General features: G+C 35.6%; 1 long non-coding RNA gene across 19 annotated transcripts in view; it reads left to right on the top strand.

Moving 5' to 3' along the window:
- Nucleotides 1–19,378, top strand: part of LOC108176578 (uncharacterized) — a 47,137-nt gene that overhangs the window by 12,968 nt on the left and 14,791 nt on the right. For 6 of the 19 annotated variants that reach the window (XR_011389156.1, XR_011389155.1, XR_011389154.1 and 3 more), the window contains 2 exons: nt 3,826–3,944; nt 11,720–11,912. This is a non-coding gene — a long non-coding RNA (uncharacterized lncRNA). Of the gene's footprint in view, nt 1–1,664; nt 1,778–3,825; nt 3,945–9,197; nt 9,291–11,719; nt 11,913–19,378 lie in introns of all 19 variants that reach the window. The other 13 variants (XR_011389164.1, XR_011389162.1, XR_011389158.1 and 10 more) reach the window with 8 other exon arrangements.

Below are 19,378 nucleotides of genomic sequence, written 5' to 3'. Positions count from 1 at the left end.
AGAGAGAGAGAGACAGAGAGGAAGATCTTCCTTCCATTGGTTCACCCCTCAAATGGCCACTACAGCCGGAGCTACGCCGATCCAAAGCCAGGAGCCAGGTGCTTCCTCCTGCTCTCCCATGCAGGTGCAGGGCCCAGGCACTAGGGCCATCCTCCACTGCCTTCCCGGGCCACAGCAGAGAGCTGGACTGAAAGAGGAGTAACCAGGACTAGAGCCGGCACCCATATGGGATGCTGGCGCCGCAGGCAGAAGATTACCCAAGTGAACCACAGCGCCGGCCCCTGCAGATATAATTTTATTTTCTTAAATGAAGAATTTTTTTGCATGTGTGCTTGAGTTTGTGCTGAAAGTGTATTAACAGTACATTATATTTATTCATCTCTCCATATCTAAGGGCACTTGATCAGTGTTTAACAGTTTTAGCACACCAGTATTAGATATTGATTTTACCACATTGTTGTAATCAAATATCTATTTGAGTAATATATATTACTTAGGCATGGGCTGGTTGTACTTATTTAGTTTGTACGAACAAAAACTCTTCCCAAATATATACTCTTTCCTGAGAATAACATTATGTTAAGATTCACAGTTAAAGATTTTTTTCACTGAACTCTTATAGCTATGTTTTGAAAACATCAATTAATCTTTAAAAGATAACAGAACCTACTATTACACTCATATCAATAAGAAACTTTAGATTTGAATGAGAATCTGCAGTATAATGATGACAGTAGGCTTCTTGAGGACAAAAAAGAAATGGATATATAAAGATGCAAAAGTTTACAAAGCAGCTGGTTGAAGATTCTATCTGAGTCCAAGCTTGCATGTAGAGGTTTGTCTGGCAAGTTTCCTGATCATTTTCAGCAAATCCACATTCAATGCAACCAAGAAAAAGAGCAAGTATCCACACTCTTTCAAAAGCTCCCCACTAGTTCAACTGACCAGAAATTTTTGAAGAAAACTTGAAATAAGTGAGAAATGTCCTTTTCTGTTCGTTCTGCATGTTGACCAGTGTTTTCAGCTCTGGTTCTGTGCTTGTGCTCATAGGAGGCCACATGGCTGGGACTACAATATTTGATGCAGATATTAATATTCCTGTTGTAGACTCTCTTGACTTAGCTAGACTTCTGTGTTTTGAGGAGTATAAGGTCAGGTTATTGGTATACATGTGTGTTTATGTGATTTGCATGAGAATGTAATACAAGCTCTTAAGGCACGTTCAATGCAGAATTATTTTTTCAAGTAGAAGTGGATCTCAGTCATGATGTTCTGATACGCTGCTTGCAATTTGTGACGTTTTCACCCTTTTTGAACTGCTATGAGATCAATGTTGGTCTCATTTTGAAAATGTCAGGAGGTTGCCTCAGAATATTACTGACTGGATATTGATGGGCATGCTTCCTTTTCTTTTTCATGTCCCCATGTTATGGTAATCTTCAGAATGACCTTTTTTTTAAGATTTGATTTATTTATTTGAGGAGCAGAGTTACAAACAGAGGGAGAGACTGAGAGCAAAGTCTTCCATCCACGGGTTCACTCCCCAAATGGCTGCAATGGTAGAGTTGGGTCAATCTGAGAAAGCAGGAACCAGGAGCTTCTTTTGGGTGTCCCACGTGGGTACAAGGTCCTAACCATTTGGATCTCTTCTGCTGTTTTCCCAGGCCATAGCAGAGAGCTGGATTGGAAGTAGAGCAACCAGGATTGAACCAACACCCATATGGGATGCCTGGCTGTAGGCTGAGGTTAGCCCATTACACCTCAGTGCCAGCCCCAGGTTGACCTTATTTATTCAAATTATGACATTGTAGCTAAAGTGGTATTGAAATGTTTGTCACTTTGTTAAGCTTTTAATGAAAAGTATAATAATGTTAATGGAACCTCATACTTCAATATGTCTACTCATGTTTTCAAAGTGGTTTCATGTGAATTATCTCATTATATCTTTTCCTGGTCCTATGGAGTCAATTCATAAGATATGAGCATATTACTTTAGGGTCAGAAATTAATGTCATGGAAGAAAGAATTTTTAAATCAAAGTTATTCAGTTAATAAACAACAGAACCATTAATTGCAATTCAGCAATATTAAGCTTTATATCTTTTCTGCAACAGTTGCTAATAATTGAAAGACATCATTTTTCAATGTATTTCCCCTAAAATAGTAGTATTTGTGATTTGCAGTAGGTAAATACTAAAAATCGACCCTTCTATGTGCAAATTCATTTCAGATATATGGAATTCAGAGTTACACCATCATTTTCCCTAAGCTTTGATAACCTGATTGTGACAGATGATCTTAGGCAGTTTCCATCGGTCTTACTGTCTTAATCTAAGTCCCCAAGCGTTTTCTCATTTAAAGTAAAAATTTCTACTAACTTTTTATGTCTCCAAATATCAAAATATCAAGAGGACTAAAACCAAAATACTATTATTTTCCTTTTCGATACATTTCTCATCAACCCCTCTCACTTTTGCTAAAAGAATCTTCTTCTCTTTATCCTAAAGGGTACTCCAAGAAAAAAGTACAGATAGCTAAGAGCAAGGAACAGGACAGCAATAGATTCATATGAAGTACTTCAATTATTAAGTACCATGATCAGTTTGGTTTTGCAGACTCTTGGTCAGAACATTGCATTATCTTTTTTTTCCAGAAACCTTTTATTTAAGGTATACAAACTTCATGCGTTTCATAAATACAGCTTTAGGAACATAGTTATTCTCCCTACTCTACCTGCCCTCCCACCCTTCTTCCTCCTCCCTCTCCTATTTTCATTCTTATTTTTTACTAAGATCTATTTTCAATAAATTTTATACACATAAGATTAACTCTATTCTAAGTAAAGAGTTCAACAAACTATGAAAAAAAACCTGTTCTTCAGCAACCAATACAAGGGATGTTCAAAGTTATCACATTGCAAAGAGTCAATTTCACTTCTATAGATTACCTTTTAGGTGCTCTTAGTTATCACATGCCAGGGAGAACATGATAATTGTCCTTTTGGGACTGGCTTATTTCACTAAGTATGATGTTTTCCAATTTCATTCATTCTGTTGCAAATGACAGGATTTCATTTTTTTTTTACTACCGTGTAGTATTCCATGGTGGACATATCCTATAATTTCTTTATCCCGTCTTCAGTTGACAGACATTTGGGTTGATTCCATATCTTAGTTATTGCGAATTGAGTTGTGATGTATATGAGAGTACAGATGATTCTTTCATATGCTGATTTCATTTCCCTTGGGTAAAATCCCAGGAGTGGGATGGCTGGGTCATATGGTAGTTCTACATTCAAATTTCTGAGGTATTTCCACACTGTCTTCCACAGTGGCTGTACCAGTTTGCATTCCCATACAATAACACTTTGATGTTCCAAATACTTCAAAATGGGTCAGTTTGTACTACACCAAGGGGAAAAAATTAGGATGTTACAGATGCTAAAATGCCAGGATGAAGACAGAAATAAAGCACAGTTTTAATTTACTTACCTCTATATTTCCAATGAATAGTTCTTCTAAGTAAAATAAGATAGAATTTATTTGCTCACTGTATAGTTCTAGAAGGAGTCCATACTTTTATGGATAAATAATCTTATAATATTTATTTTAATTTTAAATATAAAGTTGAGTGCCATATTTTCTTATTTTGGTTTTAAAGTAAATGATTCTCTGCCTTCATCTTCTATTATGTAAATACCTGCTGGGTCCAGTGCATCTTTTTGAATCCATGTGTATGTATGTATGTATCTATCAGAAGTTATGATAGAATTCTAGGTCCATTTGAACTAACTACATATTCAGGGTTTTTTTTTTTTTTTATCAGAACTTTTGTACTGAAAGGAACTACTTGGTACTGTGCATCTAGGCCTGTACAAGCTATAACAACTGAGAATTATACAATAATGTGGAAGCCAAGATACTTCCATCAAATGGAAACAAAAGGTAAAGGAGACTGGGTTATTTGGCTTTGGCACTTTCGTTTTATGCTAGACATTGCTAACACTTCAACTAAGAGTAGGAGAACCACAATCTCCCCAAGTTGATGAGAAATTGGAAAACAATCAGGGGGCTTGGAAGTGATGGAAATGATTTTTCCTTCAAAGCCAAACTAAATCTAGTTAAGCATATTCTTTGTCTTTATAGAAGAAACTTCTGTAGTTTAAAAATGCAAGATATTTTGTCACATGACATACCTTTGCTGCAACTCTTTTAGGTTGTATTTCTCTTACAATCACTTCCTAATTTTTATGACTAAGATAAAAATATAATCTTTTTGAATTTGTGTATTGCAGTACTCTGAAATATTGCCACTGATTAGTTATTCATTTCCCTAATACAGACGGTACTTATGGCCCTCCGCTTTGCTTTTCTCTTTCATGCCTTCTCTTAGTTTCATCTGTAATGCAACCCAATATATATGTACAAAACACTTTCAGAAGTTTGCTGTTTGCAAACTGGGCCAATAATCTTTTCTACCCACTATTTGTGCTGTACTATACTTTTTAAAATTTGTTGTGGTTCTTTTTCTGCGTCTGTGGCGTTTTCAGTATTAGTCAAGATGTATTATGAAAGGGTGCACTTACGTCTCTCTATTGTGAATGCAGTCTATTCAATCAGGCTTTGTGAAAAATTCTAAGATCCAGAGTCTATGCGTATGCATGCACGGGAATTGATTTTCTTTGTGTCTGAAGATGCTGCTGCTAATTACATTGCTTGGTGTTTCTGAGTGTGGTTGAAGAAATAAATCAATGTGGGACTATTGGCTCTCATTATACCTTCTATGTGAATAAATCATATTTTTCTGTAGACAATGTTAGTGAAGCTTGAATGTTAATATAAAATTTGTTTTCCATGTCAATAAATTATTCACAAATTTCTGTTGAGACCCTCTAGATTTTATCGGACATACAATTCAAAAATAAGGTTCTGCTCCCACTTTTAGAAAACTGAATTGAGTTTGATTTTACACGCACACACACATACACATTTTTCTTTGTCTTATATAGATCAGTCATACCAAACAGATTTCAATATGCTTGTTAATACAATTGTTTGGTAATGACTAGCTATGAGATTATGAAGCTATCTTCAAACTCAGTAGGAAAGGGTGCTGTGATCAATTAGTAATGCCTACTACAAATGCAATAACAGAGAATGATATGTTTGCTTATGTTACTCCAGCTACTGTGCTTTCAGGAACCACTGTCTAAATTTCTTGCAAAATGCCTGACAAGTGGTTGACATCAAGTGTTAAATGAATAGATGATTGAATTTAGAATATCTTCATCATACTACAAAACAAATTAAATGCACATGAAACAAGCAACCATAAAAAATATATGCTAACTTGCATGCTACTGACATTTGCTAGCAACATTTGCTGCACAAAAGTGAGAAAACATTGTGTACTGAAGAAGTTAGAATATGCTCAAGAGGAATTGGGTCTTAAAGTAGAAGAATAAGAAAACTGGTTACACAGACAGCATAGAAAAATGGAGAAAAGAAACACAATGAGAAAACACATGGAGGTACAATTTACAGATATACGAATAGATAAAGGGAAATAAGAAATCTAAGATAAAATATAATTTATGATAGAGGAATACTGGAAGACAAGAGTGTGTGTGTGTGTGTGTATGTTTATGTGTGTGATAGGAGTATATAATGTGGACTTTCAAATCACCTGAAAGGATTTGAAATTGACGGAAAAGAAATAAATTTTGCACGTTAATGAGAAAGTAAATGTTGTAGTCTGTAAAACTTGATCTGGAATTCGTGCACAAACTGGTGAAGAGGATATGTAAGCTGTGTCACTAATGGCAGGATTTCTTCAGTTCCTTTTCCCCAGTTGAATAATGAACTATTATTCAGAGACATGAATGTTGAAATAATAAAACAGAAGTATATTAATATATGTTCCAAGGGAAGAATGGGCCAGTGGTGAGAGCAAATGGTAAACTTTTTTCCTGGTTTGAGACTTTTATCCCTAAAGCATGAAGGGTGTGGACTGCTGATAAGGCCATGATGTCCCTGATTAGCATTTTTAATTAAAATCTAGAAGTTGCATACCTTTGTGCACTCTGCACATGCAGTTACAAAGCAGAATTTTCTAGTTTGACATAGCTCCCATTTTATCAGGATGTTTTAACCACAAGTTAAACCACAAAGTGTGTGGTCTGAGTAGGTGCTAGTAAAGAGCAGGATCCCCAGTCACTCGCTTTCCAATGAGGGTTTTGTGGCTCTTCCCTTGTCACTGATGCCTAATTGTCTACCTGATAGATAAAGGAAAATCCTTGAGTCAAGAAGACCAAGTGGGAGCTCTGGGAACTCAGTATATGGACGCTAAACATTGTCTAGTTAGCAATGGATTAGAAATGGAAAGCATGTAAGATATCATTGGTTTAAAAATTATATTTTTATCTACTTAGGATATATAGATTATCATACACCACATACAAATGTACTGCCATATCACACGGTGTCCCATAAAGAAGTGCAAGTATTAACTATCCATAAAATTATGTATTCATAACCTTAACAGAGAGACAGAAAGTGAAAGAGTCAAAACGTTATTCCAAGTAGTATTAATTGACATAAAACTGCAGTGCATGTAACTGGAGATCCTGGGAGGCTGGCTTAGCTGGAGACTGCAGCCTGACCCCAAGTGAGATAAGACTTTGGATGTCAAAGGGCACAGAAAATATGAAAAGTAAAGGCCAAAAACTTCCTCTCCTGCTGAGAATGATGGAACATGGGTGGAAATGGGAAATGAAGGCCCGTAGAGGAGAATCAGAGAGGCATTATACAAGGGGGCCTAAAACTCTTTGGGGCAATATGTTTCTGGCATGGATTCTATTGTATACTAGAAGATAATAAATCTTCTAAGATTCCATGAGCCAGTATTCTGGCTGTAAGTTAAAGGACTACAATAAATTCTAATAGTTGCTAATATTAGAATTTGAAATTATCAGATGATCATAAATAAGAGGGTGCAAAATTTAATAAGAAGAAATAAATTTCACTAAAAGAATGAATTTGTGAGCTACTTTATGGGAGGGTCTTATTTAAGAACAAGATTCCAGCATGTGTTTGTTCTCACTTTATGATATCACTGAATTCTTTGATGCTATAATTTTTTGTGACTTTTTTTGGGGAGAGCAGAGGTAAGTTTCTTTTTCAAGACAAATGTCCAAAACCAGAAAGGAATAAAGCCATCGAAAACAGTATAGATAATGAATCCTTCTTCCTCTGAAAGCAAATTGTCTTAAATGGGCACAAGAAAACAAGTTACCAAAGTGCCTGTCCTAAAATATTACAGTCATCAGAAACCCATGTCTCTGAAAGTCAGTTCCTACAGCCTCAGCTAGTTTAAAGATCAATGACAACTTAAAGGGAAACCTGTTTTCAGCCCACCAAGTGAGAGAAGATTATAACCCCAGTGTGCTAAGATTAAAGCAGATTATTGGACTATCTTTAGTGGCCTGATTTTATTCTTTGTTTCACTAGAATATTCTATGGAAGTAGTAACACCAGTTTCATAGTGAGTTCAAACAAGGTCGAACACTCAAAATTTCCAAACAAAACTAATGTTGTCTTGTGAAAGAAATTCACTTCCCTTCCACAGACATCTTTGCCAATCTCAAGCTGTGCTCAGTAAACCAATGAACCTGAATGTAGAGTTTGGGAGCTATTCTTGCCAGAATCCTAGGATCCAGTTTATTTAATGCACAACTTCAGCAAAACTGTAGGACTTTTGGAAAGATAAACCTCAGCCTTAAAAAATGAAATAATGACAAAGATGAAGTGGAGCTACATGAATTAATGTGGTGTAAATTTCAGGAATGAGGGAAAATGAGAACAATCCCTTAGAAGTGTAGCAGGTTGGAACTAGAGATGTTCTGAAGCTTTGAGTGTTTGGTGGGGAATAAGTTGGCAGCAGAGGGTGAAGGAATGTTCCCTAAAGACGAAGGGCCCTTGGAGGAGGATGAGTCATCTTGGTGATGCATAGTTTCCAGTGGACAGGGGAAAACACACCCAAACCAGTCCCTCTGTTTTTGTTCACTCAATTATTTGTAGCCCTTTTGATTTCTTTGTGTAACAACAGACATCAGTTACACGAAAACAGATGTGTTTATGGAGAGGATCTTAGAAAGGTGTCAACCTTTTATCCTCGCTCCTGTGGATTCCTATATGGAAGAGAGCAGAAGTCTCTTCTTGGCCGTTACAACATTATTTTTCTGCCACCAAAAATCAGACTAAGAATAAACAAATTGGAGGCAACTATTTTTAGAGATGAAAGTATTATACACAGTAGTACTTGAGGTGGTGTCAAGGTTCTTTATTTTGTCCTCTGGGAAAGCCATTGATACTTTTGGTATCTTTTGGCTTTAAAGAAAGGAATGGCCAATGTTAAGTTTTAGACAACCAAGCACTGAGTCCTTGCAATGCCAAAACTTCCAAAAAACAGTAACATCTAGGCTGTGGTCACCATGTCTGGGTTCCCACTACTGAAACTGTGCTATTAACAGCTACCCAAGCCCTTGACAATAGTGATCATTTCTTAGTCAATCAGGTTTTTCTGTGATGCAAATTTTGTAACTCCCTCAGCCCTCAGACAGCAATGCAATAGAGGTGCAAGCCAGAAGAGCAAATTTTCCCAAGTCACAAAGTTTCCTTCATTTTCCTGAAATCTATAGTCTGTCTGATCTCCAGAAGAAATCTCTTCCTCTTAAGATATTTGTCATCCCTGACATGATTTTTGAGTTTTATAATATTGCTTTAGGTAATGTACTAATATAGAAAATTATTTTAGATGTATTCCTGGTCGTTTAAATGTAGCTTATTGTAGCAGCATTTCTTTACAAGGGAAAAAAATCTGTGTTTGCTTTCTCACAAAATTAATCATTCAGTAACACCAGATATACCTCCTTTTCTATTTTGTAAATAACAAATTTATTTATTAGTATTTTATTTTTAATTTTAAATTTAATTAGATTTAACAGCTTCAATACAGTTTGTAGATACAATTCTAAGAATATAATGATATTCCCTTCCTCCGTTCCTCCATATCTCCCTCCACTTCTCTCCCTCCCATCCTCCTTGCTTCTCTTTTTCTTTATTATTTTACTTTTTAAGATACATATTTAGATTTTCATTACTGTAAAAAGGCTTAATACTAAATGACCATTTTTCTAGACATACCTTCCTGTTCATCTTTCTTATAAGATGTCAGAAAAACATGGAATATGGGGCAATGAAAACAGCACTGGTCAAAATAGTCACAGACTGGTAGGAATTATTTTCATTGTTTTTATTAATTACTGCTTAACACAAACTTCTTCCATTTATTAAACAAAATCAGTCATTTTAAATACACATTAGTGCGTGAACACTTGCAATAGTCCTTTTAAGGAATGAACATGCTTTTCTGACAAGCTAACAATAAAACATTCTGTCATTGTGCCAGATATATAAAATAGCGTAGTTGGAAAGGTTCTTTCATTGTATTCTACTAATTTATAATGAATATAATAACCAATGGGTATAATTACCATATTCAGCCATCTGCATTTTCCTGATCCTAGTAAAGCCAGTTAGAGATGAAGAAATCATAAAATAAAGACCAAAGAGCCAAGGTTAATAAGTGACTTAGGTTTTAATGCATGACTCCTCAATCCCACATGTAAACTAGACCACAAACTGAATTTTCTTGTATCATTCCTGATGGTTTACTTTTCACTGACCTAAATCATGCAGCTGACTCAATTTTTTCTTCCTCATAAAATGAGGTTGGCTACAGCTTCAGCAAAACACTTCCTATTCCGCGAGACAAATCAATATATTTCCCATGTCTGTTGTATCATCAGGAAAAAAAAATGGCAACTGGAAGCTGAAGCAAAAATGTTAATCATTTGTGCTGCTTTTTGGCAAGGATAAACCTCACACTACATTATAGGAAAGGGGGTTGGGAGAGAGAAAGAGTTTTACAGAATTGGCTTTTTTGGTTCTGTTTAGGCCTATTAGGTATTTTATTTTAACCATTGGTGAGTGTTTTCATTTACCTTTTAGCTATCTGTAAACTCTACGATTCTGGTAAGAGGATTTCAATTTTCCAGTGAAGCACGTAGACAGGGCCTCACTGTGGATGGAGGACAGCACCAGCAAATGGCAGTGAGTGGCTTATTTAAAAGCCATTAGCTGTGCAAATGGAGTTAAGGGCCACTTAGAGCCTGTTGAACCCTTGTTATTTTTTTCTCAGCATGCATTGCAAACTGGAAATTGCTTAAATGTCACCCTATTTTTAACAATATGAGAGGCTGTATATGATGAGGGTCTGTTAATATTATAGGTTTGTGGCATTACCAATCATCCAATGTTCAAATTAGAGATCAGGAGAGAGCTGCATACTGCAATAAATCAAGAAGCATTTATTTAAAATAAGGACTTAGTTGGTTCTAATGCATCAAATAATATATAAATTATGAGTTAACTCATTAAATTCTTACAGTAATGTTATGAGGTAGGAATCATTAATTATCTCCATTTCATAAATGACAAAATTGAAGCACAGGATGATATTGTCATCTGAATGCTTGCGTTCCCAGTCTATATGATGAAACCTAATTAACAAGGTGATTATTGGACCCAGACACTGGTTGCAATGACTGCACTCCTTGGTGATTGATCGATCAGTGGCTGTCAGTGCAGTCTAATGAGGCTTCAAGAAGGTCGCTACATTCACGTGTTTTCAGTCTTCCTTAAAAGCTCAAATAATGAGCACGGCTTGATTAGGCTAAACAAACTAGATTTGCCTATCCCTTCAAGTTTTGTTTCTGCCTCTGTATCCCATTCCTCTGAAGAGAGTTATCAGAGATTCTTAATTTTTAAAAATAAAAACAAAATAGGTTTATCATACATATATGTATACACATATGTGAGATACAATTTTAATAACTATTCATAGATTTTCATAAGACACATTTCTATTGACTTTTTAAGACTCCTAGAGATAAGGATTAATCAGAGAATACAGGAACATGACTTACATCTACATATACTTGTTATGTGTCAGACACCATTCCAGGGCTTTTACATACAGTAACTTATGTGACCCTTACACAACTCTACTAGGTAGATGCTATGATTTTTTTTTTCACTTTCATCTTAAAGCTAATAAACCAGGGCCGTGGGGTCCCATAACAGTGAAGCTGGGTTTTAAAAACAGTCTAATCCAGAGTCCAATCATTTGGCCACAAACTATACCACAACATGTGCCTCCTGTAATATTTCCAGTTAATGATCAATTAGAAAGCATTTGAAAATACTATAAGCTAATAGCCCATTTGATTTCCCAAACTGTGTAACTCATTTTTTTTCAGTTGTGAGCTTTAATATTCACTGTGATCATGTTTGCAAATGCTTACTGTTAGCATGGTAATAAAGCTTATTGTGCACGAACAGTTCTTCCTCTTCATCCAAATTCCTGCCTTGGAGAGAATTGAAGATATATTGAAAGTAAGTTAGGACTGCCTTTAGGGTTTCTTCTAGCAAATCAATACAAGAATCAATAACAAGAGAAGATCTTAGCTAATAACTGCAATGGTTGCTGTGCGTTTTTTTTTTAACTAATGAGAAGATATCTCTGCTGTTGCATCTGACATTTTAATTTAGCCTCTTTCAGAAAAGGTTTTTGAAAGCAAGCATTTTGTTTCCATTAGCTACATTTTACTCCAGCTTCAGTACCACATTTCTAATCATCCCTGTGACGACTTCTACGAGCTCAAGCGATTTTAGCTCTCCTGTCACTACTCACAGGAATCCTGCACTTTGGGGTCAATACTGGAGGGATTGCATAACATCCTGAAATGCACTGGCCTGTGGGCTCTACTGACAGCAAAGATTTATTGCTTGGTGAGTGTAATTCTTCTGCCAATGAGTAAGTACAACGCTCATGTTTTCTGAATCAAGAAGAAATGAGAATGCATCATGCAGCTTATGTTCTGACAATAAGATGGAATATAGAATACCAGTTCTGTCAATAAAATTTATGAAGCATTGTCAGCTTTTGCATGCAGGTAGTGTGGGTAGCTGGAAAATACAAAGGGCACATCTTGATTTCCTTGGTTACTCTAGAAGATGGCAAAGGAGAAGAATAGGAAAGAAATCTGTCTTTTTGTAAAAACTAGACTCTGGTGATTCTTTTCTCTCTTTTCTCAATTCCTTTCTCCATCACTTACTGGCATGTTTTATGAGGCAGAAGTTTTACTAAGACCTTGTGGAATATAGATGAATATTGCAGGAATTCCTAGTCTATCAGAAGAAAGAGACACAGAAGTGTGCCATATAAATACAGTGTTCCACAAGGAGCATGAGAGAGGAAATACAAGGAAAAATAGTAGTTGAGAAACTAAGTCGGATTGGTTCACATCAGTTTGTGAGTCACATCAGAAACTTCGGGAAACCCCAAATGCAAGAATTCTGAATTAGTTCATCCAAACCCGATTATCTCTTTTTCTCGGATAGTTATGCTGTTCTCTCTACTGAGTGCATTCTCAGGTAGGCATCTCTAACTAGTGACAGCATTAAGGGTCCACTTTAACAATGTAATAAGCCTAGAAGAAAGGGGGATTTTTCCACTCATAATTTGGTTGGCCAGATCTGTCTATGTCAGTCCTGGAACTAGAAAGTGGCACCCTCAGCAATGCTACCACATGTATTGTGAATGAGTAGAATGGTATGCAAAGGAAAACCAGATGCTATTACTGGTCAAACGGATGCTTAGACAAAGCTCACACTTCCATTCTTTTTCTTTTTTAAATTTTTGAATTTTATTTACAAACAAAAATTTAACAGGAAATTAAGTTTTTTTAAAAATTAATTTTATTAATATAAAAGGAATAGATTTCATGAGATAATGTCTACTCTGAGAATTCCTAAAAGGCAATGGTGGGACAAATTTGGTGCATAACACACTGAGAGGTGTGTTCACAGGCTAGAACAGAGCCTATTAAATACATTATGTGGTCTTCTCCACAAGGACTCCAAACCTGTCTGGTCATAATACTCTTCATATGTAATGGACCATCAACAACGTTGCTACAGTGAAGACTACAATTTCATGCAGATTCTTTTTTTTTTAGTTATCAAAATCTTATATACATAAATATATCTAATATTCAATTTTTAGTTATCAAAATTATATATATACATATATACACATACATACAGAGAAGCAAGAACTGGTCGCTACCTTCAATTGAACCATTGTAATATTTGAATGCCTCTGATACTGAAGGAATACTTCAAAAAAGCAATTCAGATAACACACATAAGGAGGGAAAATGATTTTCATGTTTTCCATCATTTTATTGCATTATAAAATTAAGAAGGAAAAGAAAAATGTGATATACAATGGAAAAAACTCTGTAGTTCAAATCAGAAAAATTAATTGGACAGTGAGTTATGCTACTGGTTATATACGTATGTGATGTTAAGTGATTTATTTAATGTTATGCTACTGGTTATATACGTATGTGATGTTAAGTGATTTATTTAATTATTCTGTCTCACTATTCACAAATTTCATGCATATATAAAATTTTTGATAATTATGTAAAATAAAGGTGTAAAATTTCCTTAAAATTTCTTTTGACAAATCTAAAGTAAAATATTAATAAATGTTTATTCTGTTCATATGTGTTCAATTCCTTTTTGGACCTCCAAGGTATGTGATTTTCAGGTCTCATGTTTAAAACACGGTAGTATGAGAAAATTCAAGTTTACCAAAATAAAATGTATAACACAGGCCATAGAAACAAATCAGAACATATTCAAACAGCAGAATAATTTAATCTGGAGTAAAAAGAATAACATTGATTAATAAAATCATAGGAATTAATAGCAAGGTAGAGAATAAACAAAATAAATAAATGGATAGCCTGAAATTATAAAACACAGTAACTAAAATTAGTCACTCGGAGGATGAGTTTCATAAGAGATAGGCACAAAGAGAGAATGAACAACTAATGGAGATTAGAGAAGAAATTTGAAGGGACTTGTAGTATGTGTAAAAAGATCCAGCATGTATATAGTAGGAAATTCCAAGAAGGAGAGTCAGGGAACCATAGTGAAGCAATATTTGAAGACATGTTGTCTGAGACTTTTCTGAAAACTGAAAAATTCTGTAACTCAATAGAAGAATACATACTTAAAATAATTAGAGTACACAGCTGGAAACAGGGCATTAGATTTAGCAGGTAAAAAACAGGATTCTCAGATTAATTTGAATTTTAAGTAAGTAGTAAATTAACTTTTGTATAAATTTGTTCCATACCATTTTTATATACCAAAAGTTATTGTTTATTTGAATTTCTAATTTAATTGAATATACTCTTGTGTTTTACTTATAAACTGTAGATGTAAAACAAAGGTATCAATAAAAATCTTTATTAAAATACATAATAAATAATAACAAAATTACCCCCCAAATACAATAATAACCCCATAGATAAGTTTTCTACAAAAAACATGAAAGCCAGAAACAATTCTGGAAATGCTGGAAATACAATAATAGTTAAACGAAATGCTGTTCTTAACAAAAATATACATCACAATGAAAAATGAGTATTCTCTGATCAAAATTTGTGGGTGAAAAAAATACTGAAAAAATCACACATCAGCCAAATTAAACTGAATTAAATAATAAAATATGCTTTAAAGAAAACTGTAGCAGGTAGATATTTGAAATTGTAAAATGTTAAGGGCTATGGGAAAATTATCCTTGACATACATAAAATTCATCAGAATGACATATGCCTGTTGAGAGAGAAATTAACTATTTAGGTAAAGCTGAGAAAGAATTTTCTGGAATGATGAAAATAGTTTAATTCTTAAACAAAGTTACATGATAAATGCAAGTATCAGAACTCATTGAATAACACATTTAATAATAGTACATTTTAGTGCATGTAAAGAAAGCATATTGTCGCTCCCCCTCTTCGTGGAGGAACGACACAGGACCCTGCGCTGTTCTTTTGTCTGCTCGGCCCTCCCCGGGTTTGCTGCTGGTTCTTCCCGGGTTGGCTACTATCCCTTCCACCTCCGTGGAAGGGCGGTTCCCCCTGGCCACATTCCCCACTCCTGCAGGGGAGCAGCACACCGCCGGCCGGCTTTCTCGGGGGCTGCACAGGTGTTCCTTCAGCTAGATGTTCCCCTTAGATGTTCCCGGTGCATGTTGTCTCTCTCCTCCTTTATAGTCCTCCTCCGCCAATCCCAACTCGGCTGCCCACACGCCGAGTACGCTGCTCTCCAATCAGGGGCATGTCCTACAGTTTATTGGTTGAACTGGAGGCAGCTGTGCGGAAGCTGTTTACTTCTCTCCCAGCGCCATATTGTGGGAGAGCAGATGCATAGAATAAGTCTTAATTCCAGTAACTCAGTCTAGTCCGGGTTGCTCCCCACACATATAAGCAAAAATTATGCTCTTGTAATTATTCATATATATTACATGTATCTATATAAATATATATACACACACACAGAAATATTTAAGTTAGGCATACTGATATCTCTAACTTACTTTGAAATGCATAAAAATATATTGATTGATGAATTGATAGCCAAAAATATAAGTAAATTTATGATAAAATGTATGACAATATTAATTATTAATTCTAAATGGGGGATATGAGTGTTTTGATGATAATCCTTCAACTTTTCTGCATTTTAAATTTTTATAATAAAACCTTACAAAATATAATACTACATGACCATAATAACTTACATAATTGTAACACTTTTGAATTATCCAGAGTTTTCTTTTTTTCTTTTTAAAAATATTTTTATTACATAAAACTTTAAATGCATACAAAAGTAGACAGAATTGATAGTGAATTTCCACATATCCATGACCCAGTTTTTTTAAATTAGATTTTTGTATTAATTGACAAATAATAATTGTATATATTTATGGGGTAAAATGTAATGTTTTGATGAATGCATACATTTTAATGATCAAATTAGCATAGTTAGCTTCCATTGCTTTGTTATTTTTTATTTCTAATGATTTATTTATTTTTTAAACTTTTATTTAATGAATATAAATTTCCAAAGTACAACTTATGGATTACAATGGTTTCCCCCCAATAACTTTCCTCCCACCCGCAACCCTCCCATCTCTTGCTCCCTCTCCCCTTCCATTCACATCAAGATTCACTTTCAGTTCTCTTTATATAGAGAAGATCAGTTTAGCATACATTAAGTAAAGATTTCAACAGTTTGCACCCCCATAGAAACACAAAGTGAAATATATTGTTTGAGTACTCGTTATAGCATTAAGTCTCAATGTACAGCACATTAAGGACAGAGATCCTACATGAGGAGTAAGTGCACAGTGACTCCTGTTGTTGACTTTACCAATTGACACTCCTGTCTATGGCATCAGTAATCTCCCTATGCTCCAGTCATGAGTTTCCAAGGCTATGGAAGCCTTTTGAGTTCACCGACTCTTATCTTGTTTAGACAAGGTCATAGTCAAAGTGGAGGTTCTCTCCTCCCTTCAGAGAAAGGTACCTCCTTCTTTGAAGACCTGTTCTTTCCACTGGGATCTCACTCACAGAGATCTTTCATTTAGGTATTTTTTTTTTTTTTTTTTTTTTTTTTTGCCAGAGTGTCTTGGCTTTCCATGCTTGAAATACTCTCATGGGCTTTTCAGCCAGATCAGAATGACTTTAGGGCTGATTCTGAGGACAGAGTACTGTTTAGGACATCTGCCATTCTATGAGTCTGCTGAGTATCTTGCTTCCCATGTTGGATCACTCTCCCCTTTATTTATTCTATCAGTTAGTATTAGCAGGTACTAGATTTGTTTATGTGCTTCCTTTGACTCTTAGTCCTTTCATTATGATCAATTGTGAACTGAAATTGATCACTTGGACTGGTGAGATGGCATTGGTACATGCCACCTTAATGGGATTGAATTGGAATCCCCTGGTATGTTTCTAACTCTACCATTTGGGGCAAGTCAGCTTGAGCATGTCCCAAATTGTACATCTCTTCCCTCTCTTATTCCCACTCTTATGTTTAACAGGGATCACATTTCAGGTAATTTTCAACACTTAAGAATAACTGTGTGATAATTACAGAATTAAACCAGTCATATTAAGTAGAACAGACAAAAAAAACTACTAAGAGGGATAATGTATTTTGTTGTTCATTAACAGTCAGGGCTATGCTGATCAAGTCACCATTTCTCATAGTGTCCATTTCACTTCAGGAGGTTTCCTTTTTGGTGTTCAGTCAGTTGTCACCGATCAGGGAGAACATATGGTATTTTTCTTTGGGACTGGCTTATTTCACTCAGTATGATGTGTTCCAGATTCCTCCATTTTGTTGCAAATGACTGGATTTCATTGTTTCTTACTGCGGTATAGTATTCTAAAGAGTACATATCCCATAATTTCTTTATCCAGTCTACTGTTGATGGGCATTTGGGTTGGTTCCAGGTCTTAGCTATTGGGAATTGAGCTGCAATAAACATTAGGGTGCAGACCGCTTGTTTGTTTGCCAATTTAATTTCCTTTGGGTAAATTCCAAGGAGTGGGATGGCTGGGTCGAACGGTAGGGTTATATTCAGGTTTCTGAGGAATCTTCAGACTGACTTCCATAGTGGCTTGACCAGTTTGCATCCCCACATCCTCGCCAGCATCTGTTGTTGGTAGATTTCTGCATGTGAGCCATTCTAACTGGGGTGAGGTGAAACCTCACTGTGGTTTTGATTTGCATTTCCCTGATTGCTAGTGACCTTGAACATTTTTTCATGTGCCTGTTGGCCATTTGGATTTCCTCTTTTGAAAAATGTCTATTGAGGTCCTTGGCCCATCTCTTAAGTGGGTTGCTGGTTTTGTTTTTGTGGAGTTTCTTGATCTCTTTGTAGATTCTGGTTATTAACCCTTTATCTGTTGCATAGTTTGCAAATATTTTTTCCCGTTCTGTCGGTTGTCTCTTCACTCTCCTGACCGTTTCTTTTGCAGTACAGAAACTTCTCAATTTGATGCAATCCCAATAGTTGATTTTGGCTTTCACTGCCTGTGCCTCCCGGGTCTTTTCCAGAAATTATTTGCCTGTGCCAATATCTTGAAGGGTTTCTCCAATGTTCTCTAATAACTTGATGGTGTCAGGTTGTAGATTTAGGTCTTTAATCCACGTTGAGTGGATTTTTGTGTAAGGTGTAAGGTAGGGGTCTTGCTTCATGCTTCTGCTCGTGGAAATCCAGTTTTCCCAGCACCATTTATTGAATAGACCGTCCTTGCTCCAGGAATTGGTTTTAGATCCTTGATCAAATATAAGTTGGCTGTAGATGTTTGGGTTGATTTCTGGTGTTTCAATTCTGTTCCATTGGTCTATCCATCTGTTTCTGTACCAGTACCATGCTGTTTTGATTACAACTGCCCTGTAGTATGTCCTGAAATCTGGTATTGTGATGTCTCCGGCTTTGTTTTTGTTGTACAAGATTGCTTTAGCTATTTGAGGTTTCTTGTGCCTCCATATAAATTTCAGCATCATTTTTTCTAGATCTGAGAAGAATGTCTTTGGTATCTTGATTGGTATTGCATTGAATCTATAAATTGCTTTTGGGAGAATGGACATTTTGTTGATGTTGATTCTTCCAATCCATGAGCATGGAAGATTTTTATTTTTTGGTATCCTCTTCTATTTCTTTCTTTAAGATTTTGTAATTTTCATCGTAGAGTACTTTAACATCCTTGGTTAAGTTTATTCCAAGGTATTTGATTGTTTTTGTAGCTATTGTGAATGGGATTGATCTTAGCAGTTCTTTCTCAGCTGTGGCATTGCTTGTGTATATAAAGGCTGTTGATTTTTGTGCATTGATTTTATATCCTGCCACTTTGCCAAACTCCTCTATGAGTTCCAATAGTCTCTTAGTAGAGTTCTTTGGATCCTCTAAGTAAAGAATCATATCGTCTGCAAAGAGGGATAGTTTGACTTCTTCCTTCTCAATTTGTATTCCTTTGATTTCTTTTTCTTGTCTGATGGCTCTGGCTAAAACTTCCAGAACTATGTTAAATAGCAGTGGTGAGAGTGGGCATCCCTTCCTGGTGCCAGATCTCAGTGGAAATGCTTCCAACTTTTCTCCATTCAATAGGATGCTGGCTGTGCGTTTTTTATAAATTGTTTTGATTATATTGAGGAATGTTCCTTCTATACCCAATTTGCTTAGAGTTTTCATCATGAAAGGGTGTTGAATTTTATCAAATGCTTTTCCTGCATCAATTGAGATAATCATATAGTTTTTCTTTTGGAGTCTATTAATGTGGTGAATCACATTGATTGATTTGCGAATGTTGAACCATCCCTGC

The sequence above is a fragment of the Oryctolagus cuniculus genome, chromosome 6 (genome assembly GCF_964237555.1).
Source record: "Oryctolagus cuniculus chromosome 6, mOryCun1.1, whole genome shotgun sequence".
Taxonomy (NCBI): Eukaryota; Metazoa; Chordata; class Mammalia; order Lagomorpha; family Leporidae; genus Oryctolagus; species Oryctolagus cuniculus.
Note: the sequence above shows the minus strand (reverse complement) of the source record. Positions and strands in the feature narration are given on the sequence as shown.